We start from the raw sequence: 8,302 nt of genomic DNA, 5'->3' as shown, positions 1-8,302 counted from the left end.
TAGAGTTAACCTTGTTGTTTTTGGTTTTTCATTACATTTACTTAGTGTCTTGCACGTAGACACGCTCAACCATTAGGCTGCGGCCATACACTCACGTAGAGATGAGATGGCGTGTGTGTACAAGCTAGTGATGAGTAGGTAGTCTGCTGCATGGATGTGTTGGTTAGCAAAATGGGTACAGCTCCGTAGAGTCACAACGTCCAAGTCCGGCGGCAGATCAACGGTGGAGCAAGAAGCAGACGCAATCAGTTGTGGCGTGCGTCAAGTGTGTCGTGGGTAAGCTCATATCTGTTGCAAACTTGGAGGTGACTCAAGCCTGTACGCGTGTGTGCTGGAGTGATTAGTGGGTCAAGCCGTTAGTGGCGTGGCCGTGTGTGTTGCATGCAGAATTATGTGGAGTGCATGCAAGGTAGTGGTTAGTGGGTGCGTTGGGGCTGGGTTAGTCCGGCTACTTAATCCCATGTAATCAAGTTCATTGTCAAGAGAGTAAGAGAAACGGAAAAGGCACAAGTTGTGCGGTGCCACAAAATTTCCTGCGTCCTCTTCTTCTACCTCTAGCACATGAATGTTTTCTTGAGAGAATCCTTGGGCTAAGAGAGTTGCAAGGTAGAGAAGAAGCGGCGCTGCGAGAGGCGGCGCCAACACCATTTGTCCAAATTCCCGTTTGGCATGAGTACATAAATCAGAGCCTTGAAAGCATTACCTGAATTATCTATTGACAGACAAGCTGTTAGGACTGGAGTAATGTACCGATGTCTAATGCTTCTCAGAACCTTACATTCTGATATGAAACTTTTATCTGCACATCTCATCTTGGGATCGAAAACCTTAATAGCCACTTCCATTTCAAGTTGAGTCAGTTTTCCTCTGTAAACTGAACCACAACTTCCTCTGCCAATTAGATTTGCTTCACAGAAGTTCCCAGTAGCTCGAGCTAGATCATAGTAAGAAACTCTAGGGAATTTTCCACCAAAAGAAGTCGATGACAGGTATGCTCTGTGTGACTTCTTCTTATGAAGAGTTATAATTGAAATCAACATGATGAGTGATAAGAAGCCAAATACTGGAATCAACACTGACCAAATAGTACTTCTTTCCTTTTCTTTGAGAAGTAGCAGGACACAAGGGCATTCCGAGATCCACCACTCCTCCGCATAGTGCCAAGTTACCATCAAGATAAACTGATGGAGCATTTTTAAATACTCCAGTTCTTGGAACTTCTCTTGGAGCTGATTGTAAGAAAGGTCCAGCATGTCGAGGAGGGGTAGGTCAGCTAAAACTTCAGGGATGGATCCTGACAATTTGTTATGGGAGAGATTAACCATGTTCAAGCTCTTTAGGTTCCCGAGAGATACTGGGATGTCTCCTATGAGAAGGTTTTGGTCCATTTGAATGGTTACCAGGTTTTGACATTGACCTAAGACGTGTGGGATCTCCCCAGTAAGCTTGTTTGATGAAAGACGCACGTCAACGATTTGTGTAAGGGCACCAACTTCTAGAGTTATGTTGCTCTGGAGAGTGTTATCGCTAAGATCCAACAATGTGAGCTGTTGAAGATTCCCCAAGCTGGACGGTATGGGACCTTCAAACTCATTGAGTGCTAGAGAGAGCAACGTCAACTGAGTTAGGTTTCCCATTGAAGAGGGAATTGGCCCGCTGAATTTGTTCTGATAAAGATTTAAACTTTGCAATTTTGTAAGCATCCCAACCCATTCCACAATCTTTCCACTTAAATTGTTATAATCAAATCCCAGATTAATTAGGGACTGAAGGTTTGCCACACTTGTGGGAACTATACCCGATAGCTTGTTTCCACCCAAAGTTAGCATCTCAAGACTATTTGACAAGTTTCCTATTGAACCTGGTATTGTTCCCTCTAGTTGATTTCGATCTAGAGCAAGGATATTTAGACCGCTACAGTTTGTTAATGCATTAAACAACTCCCAACTTTCGGGGTCTTTTGCTTCAAGATTGTTTCCCCCAAGATTTAAATAGTGCAAGTTATGAAGCTTACCCAGAGAACTAGGAATTTCACCAGTAAAATTGTTGTTCTCCAGCTCCAATCTTTCCATCCCTAAAGCATTACCTAAGGAAGCTGGTATTTTCCCTTGGAACATGTTACGGTTCAAGAAAAGCCATTGGAGATTAGAGAGGTTGTCACCAATGTTAAGTGGCAACCTGTTTCCTAGCTTATACGACTCCAAGCCAAGCACTCGAAGGGAATTAGACAGATTGAGTAGACCTTGTGGGAATCCACCAGTTAGCCTATTGCCACCTAAGGCCAGCCACCATATACTTGGTAACTTTCCGAGCTCATCGGGAATACCTCCCACCAGGTGATTACATGACAGAGACATAACTTGTATGCTAGAACTGTTGCTAAAGGTTGATGGGATGGTTCCGGTGAGATTATTGGTGTTGAAGCGTAAATCGAATAAGTTGGATAGGAGGCCTAGTTTGGGCGGGATTTCTCCTACAAAGGAGTTATAGGAGAGGTCTAATTTTCTCAGCTTGGAGCAATTGGCAAGAGCATCAGGAATGGTGTCCTGCAATGAGTTGTAGCCGAGGTCAAGGATTTGCAGTCTGTGGAGGAGGTTCAGTGGTGGCAACCGGCCAGACAGACCGTTGGTTGAGAGGTTGAGTTTCTTTAGGAACGTGAGGTTTCCAGCCATGGAACTGATTTGGCCGGACAATTTCAGGCCGGCGAGGTGCAGCTCCACAACGCGCCCTGGGTGTCTCCGGCTGCATTTGATGCCCTCCCATTGGCAAAAGGTGGTGCTGCTGTTCCAGTGTTTCAAGATCCCCGATGGATCGTAAGTGATCGCCTGCTTAAAACCTATCAGGGAGAGCATATCTTCTGTGTTGTTCTCAGGAACCGCTGAGCAAAGAACCACAAAAGACAGCAGCAACAGTATGGACATGGCGAGAGTGACCTCGTGATGAGAAGACATCGTTGCCTGTAACGTATTAAGAGCTTAGACATTATATATTGTGGTATGCCGTGACAAGCTTACAGTACTGTCATTCGAAGGGCAATGCTTATTTTCGTATCATATCCACATTTTTTCTCAGCAATATAAATATGGAAAGCAGTTGCCTCAAAAAAGAAGCAATCAAAAACAGTACTTTTTTTTTGAGTGAAGGCCATCATGGATAGTTTTATTCAAACTCAAATAGGGTTACATCGTTCCCGAGCATACTGATAACAAAATCAAAAGGCAGTACTAGTAATATGTAATCTCTTGGTTGGATTCTTCCAACCATCTTTAGCAATGGATAACTAGTACATGTGATTTCACTAACTAAAAGTAGTAGATGATACCTCGCGCAGAAAATCTACGAAGTAAAACCAGGCAGAAAACGTGGAGGTATCATCTACTAATACTGGATGAACTTTCTAAAACCAAACCTAGTAACCTTGTTTGTAGTACTGCTTTTTGATTGATTTTAATGGATGAACCTTGTAAAACCTAACCTAGCACATAAATGCTGAGCTGCGGAAATTGTTTGTAATGTATTTCAATGAGAATTGATTTTACAAAAGATGAATATTTAAATTAATAATATGGCAACTGAAACTATTTAAAAAAATTGTATTTGATTATTATGTAGTTGTAAAATATTTCTTGAATAAAAGTAGCAGAAGCAGCTCGTAAAAAATTCAGTGAGGTAGAGAATAAGGCACCTTTCTCGGGTTGAACATATACAGCACAACAATCTTTGTCTGCTTGAAGGGATGTGTGTGTGTGTGTGTGAACTTTGAGCCGTTTGCTCAGGCTTATATAGAGGTTTATGAACACTATGTAAGTATGTGAGGTCACATCCTCACATCCATACACTTGCATTGCCTTGCATCTGCATGTGGTATTAATTGGCACACGTGCCCTATGTTGACCGCCGCTCCAGTCAAGATATTGATTCAGTCCTTTGGCTTACACCAATCGGGGTCGTGTTACGTACTCCCTCCGTCCGGAAATACTTGTCGGAGAAATGCATAGAAATGGATGTATCTACAACTAAAATACGTCTAGATACATCTATTCCTCCGACAAGTATTTCCGGACGGAGGGAGTACACCCTGCTCCACACAAGTGGCATGCGGTTTCCCACTTTCCCTGCACCTCACGGCAGCAACAAACATTGACGTCGTCTTGTTTATGTGAGAGGATTGTGTGTGTCTTCGAGTGGGATGATCAGCTAGCTCACGCTTATACAGAGGTTTTGAACAGTATGTACCACATCCCCACATCCACACACTTGCATTGCCCTGCATATGCATCTTTAACTTCACTAAGTGATGGGGATACCTACCATGGGGTAGGCCCACAATGGTCTAAACTTCGTGGAGGCCAATGGCACCTAAGCCCACGGCTTTAAAGTACCAAAGCATCGACTAGAGTCCAAGAGGACTTGGTCACTCGTCCGGAGAGCTCCTATTTGCCGCTTGTGGGCGCCAAAGGGTCGAGCTTCCGCTGAAGGCGACATAGATGGGCCGGCCCATTAAGAGGTTAATAACTCTAGCGCGTAAAAAATCAAAAGAAATACCTGCGGGGGCGAGAGCTCAAACTCTTTGATGTCCCGCCCATGAACTCAAAGCCTTTACCAATTAACCTATTATAAGTTTAGCTGATTGATATGCAACAAGATAGTTTAAGTACCGAACTTATTCTGATTATTTTGAACAATTCAAGAAAATTGTGAACAAAGAATTTAAAATTCCAAACAAATTTTGAAAAATGCCAACACTTTTTAGAAACGTGAACAATGTTTTAGAAAATGTGAATATTTTTTGAAATTGTGAACAAATTCCTAATTCCAAACAATTTTTTTGTACTGACAACAAATTAAAGTGAACAAATTTTGAACACTTTTTGAAATTATTAACACACTATGAATTTTTTAAGGATATATTGAACAATTTTGTAATATACGCTAAACATTTTCTTGATATACGCCGAACAATTTTTAAATACACATTGAACAATTTTGTAATTACTCTTAACAATATTTTAATAAACATTAAAAATTTCTTTGACATACACTAAACAATTTTGAAATGCACAATGAACATTTTCTAAAAAAAATGTTGAATGTTATCTTAATATAGGGTGAGCATTTCCTTAGATATATGATGAGCATTTTTGTATATAAACACGAAATGAATTTTGTATAATAGATGAAACTAAAAAACAAAAAGGAAAAATAAAGAAATAGAGACAGAAACAGGAAAAAATGGTAATCAAGTATTAATAAAATAATTCACTGTGTATTAATGGAAAGAAAAAGGAAAAACAAAGAAAAAATCAAACAAACGAAAAAACAGAAAAACATGAAACAGCCAGAAAAAGAAAACTGAAAAAAAAATGAACGAACAAAATGAAACAGCAACGCGCAGCAGTGCTGTGAACTGGGCCGGCCCACCAGTGGGCGTTGCCGGCGTTTCCGCGACCATTTGCTGCCAGGAATTCCCCACTCGGACGGTGCTACGGCAGGATCCACTCGGACGAGATACATGTGAGCACTCAGATGAGTCATCACTCGGGTAGAAGTAGCACAAGTTCTATAACCCGAGTGAAGCCATGGATCTAAAGTAGACGATGGAATCTATTCAGGCCTAAGACTCTAAACGACTGCGAGTGGTCAATTAGTGTGTCGGGGACTACATCCAGTAAGTACACTAATCATGCCCCCACTGAAAGAGATATATTGAAGGAAATATGCCCTAGAGGCAATAATAAAGTTATTATTTATTTTATTTTCATTATAAATGTTTATTATTCATGCTAGAATTGTATTAACCAGAAACTTAGTGTATGTGTGAATACATAGACAAAATTTATAGTCTCTAGTATGCCTTTACTTGACTAGCTCGTTGATCAAAGATGGTTATGTTTCCTAACCATAGACATGTGTTGTCATTTGATGAATGGGATCACATCATTCATGGACATGACCCATCCGTTAGGTTAGCATTATGATCGTGTTAGTTTCATTGCTACTGCTTTCTTCATGACTTATACAAGTTCCTCAGACTATGAGATTATGCAACTCCTGAATACCGGAGGAGCACTTTGTGTGCTACCAAACGTCTCGATATGCTGTTATGCGGTTTGACCGATAAAGATCTTTGTAGAATATGTAGGAACCAATATGAGCATCCAGGTTCCGCTATTGGTTATTGACCGGAAGTGAGTCTCGGTCATGTCTACATAGTTCTCGAACCCGTAGGGTCCGCACGCTTAACGATCGATGACGATTGGTATTATGAGTTTATGTGTTTTGATGTATCGAAGGTAGTTCTGAGTCCCGGATGAGATCATGGACGTGACGAGGAGTCTCGAAATGGTCGAGTCGTAAAGATTGATATATTGAAAGGCTATATTCGAACATCGGAAAGGTTCCGAGTGATTCGTGTATTTTTCGGAGTACCGGAGAGTTATGGAAATTCGTATTGGGCCTTAATGGGCCATATGGGAAAGGAGAGAAAGGCCTCAAGGGTGGCTGCGCCCCTTCCCCATGGACTGGTCCGAATTGGACTAGGGAAGGTGGGCGCTCCCTTCCTTCCTTCTCCTTTTCCCTTCCCCTTTTTCCTATTCCATGTGGGAGGTGGAATCCTACTAGGACTAGGGAGTCCTAGTAGGACTCCACACTTTGGGCGCATCCTTTGAGGGCCGGCCTCCTCCTCCCTCCATCCTTTATATACGTGGCCATGGGACACCCCATAGACACACAAGTTGATCATTGATCTCTTAGCCGTGTGCGGTGCCCTCCTCCACCATAACCCACCTCGGTCATATCGTTGCGGTGCTTAGGCGAAGCCCTGCGTCGGTAGCTTCATCATCATCATCGTCATCATGCCGTCGTGCTAACAAAACTCTCCCTTGACACTCTGCTGGATCGTGAGTTCGTGGGACATCACCGAGCCGAACGTGTGCAGATCGCGGAGGTGCCGTGCTTTCGGTACTAAGATCCTTCGGATCATGAAGACGTACGACTACATCAACCGCGTTGTCATAATGCTTCCGCTTACGGTCTATGAGGGTACGTGGACAACACTCTCCCCTCTCGTTGCTATGCATCACCATGATCTTGTGTGTGCATAGGAAAATTTTGAAATTACCGCATTCCCCAACAGTGGCATCCGAGCCAGGTCTATGCGTAGATGTTATATTTACGAGTAAAACACAGAGAGTTGTGGGCGATAATAGTCATACTGCTTACCAGCATGTCATACTTTGATTCGGCGGTATTGTTGGATGAAGCGGCTCAGACCGACATTACGCGTACGCTTACGCGAGACTGGTTCTACCGACATGCTTTGCACATAGGTGGCTGGTGAGTGTCTGTTTCTCCAACTTTAGTTGAATCGAGTGTGGCTACGTCTGGTCCTTGTTGAAGGTTAAAACAACACACTTGACGAAAAATCTTTGTGGTTTTAATGCGTAGGTAAGAACGGTTCTTGCTAGAAGCCCGTAGCAGCCACGTAAAACTTGCAACAACAAAGTAGAGGACGTCTAACTTGTTTTTGCAGGGTTTGTTGTGATGTGATATGGTCAAGCATGATGTGATATAAATTGTTGTATGAGATGATCATGTTTTGTAACAAAGTTATCGGCAACTGGCAGGAGCCATATGGTTGTCGCTTTATTATATGCAATGCAATCGCCATGTAATTGTTTTACTTTATCATTAAGCGGTAGCGACAGTCGTAGTAACAATAGGTGGCGAGACGACAACGACGCTACGATGGAGATCAAGATGTCGCGCCGATGATGTTGGAGATCATGACGATGCTTCAGTGATGGAGATCATGAGCACAAGATGATGATGGCCATATCATATCACATATTTTGATTGCATGTAATGTTTATCCTTTATGCATCTTATTTTGCTTAGAACGTCAGTAGCATTATAAGATGATCCCTTACTAAATTTCAAGGTACAAGTGTTCTCCCTGAGTATGCACCGTTGCTACAGTTCGTCGTGGCGAGACACCGCGTGATGATCGGGTGTGATAAGCTCTACGTTCACATACAACGGGTGCAAGCCAGTTTTGCACACGCAGAATACTCGGGTTAAACTTGACGAGCCTAGCATATGCAGACATGGCCTCGGAACACTGAGACCGAAAGGTCGAGCATGAATCATATAGTAGATATGATCAACATAGTGATGTTCATCATTGAAAACTACTCCATCTTGTTGGGGAACGTAGTAATTTCAAAAAATTTCCTACGCACACGCAAGATCATGGTGATGCATAGCAACGAGAGGGGAGAGTGTTGTCTGATGAAGTCATGTA

General features: G+C 42.4%; 1 pseudogene; it reads right to left on the bottom strand.

Moving 5' to 3' along the window:
- Positions 1–590: 590 nt before the first annotated feature.
- On the bottom strand, positions 591–3,010 carry LOC119350678 (annotated as a pseudogene).
- Between the last annotated feature and the right edge of the window lie 5,292 nt (positions 3,011–8,302).

This window comes from Triticum dicoccoides, chromosome 1B (assembly GCF_002162155.2).
Source record: "Triticum dicoccoides isolate Atlit2015 ecotype Zavitan chromosome 1B, WEW_v2.0, whole genome shotgun sequence".
Lineage (NCBI taxonomy): Eukaryota > Viridiplantae > Streptophyta > Magnoliopsida > Poales > Poaceae > Triticum > Triticum dicoccoides.
This window is presented reverse-complemented; position numbering and strand designations above follow the sequence as displayed.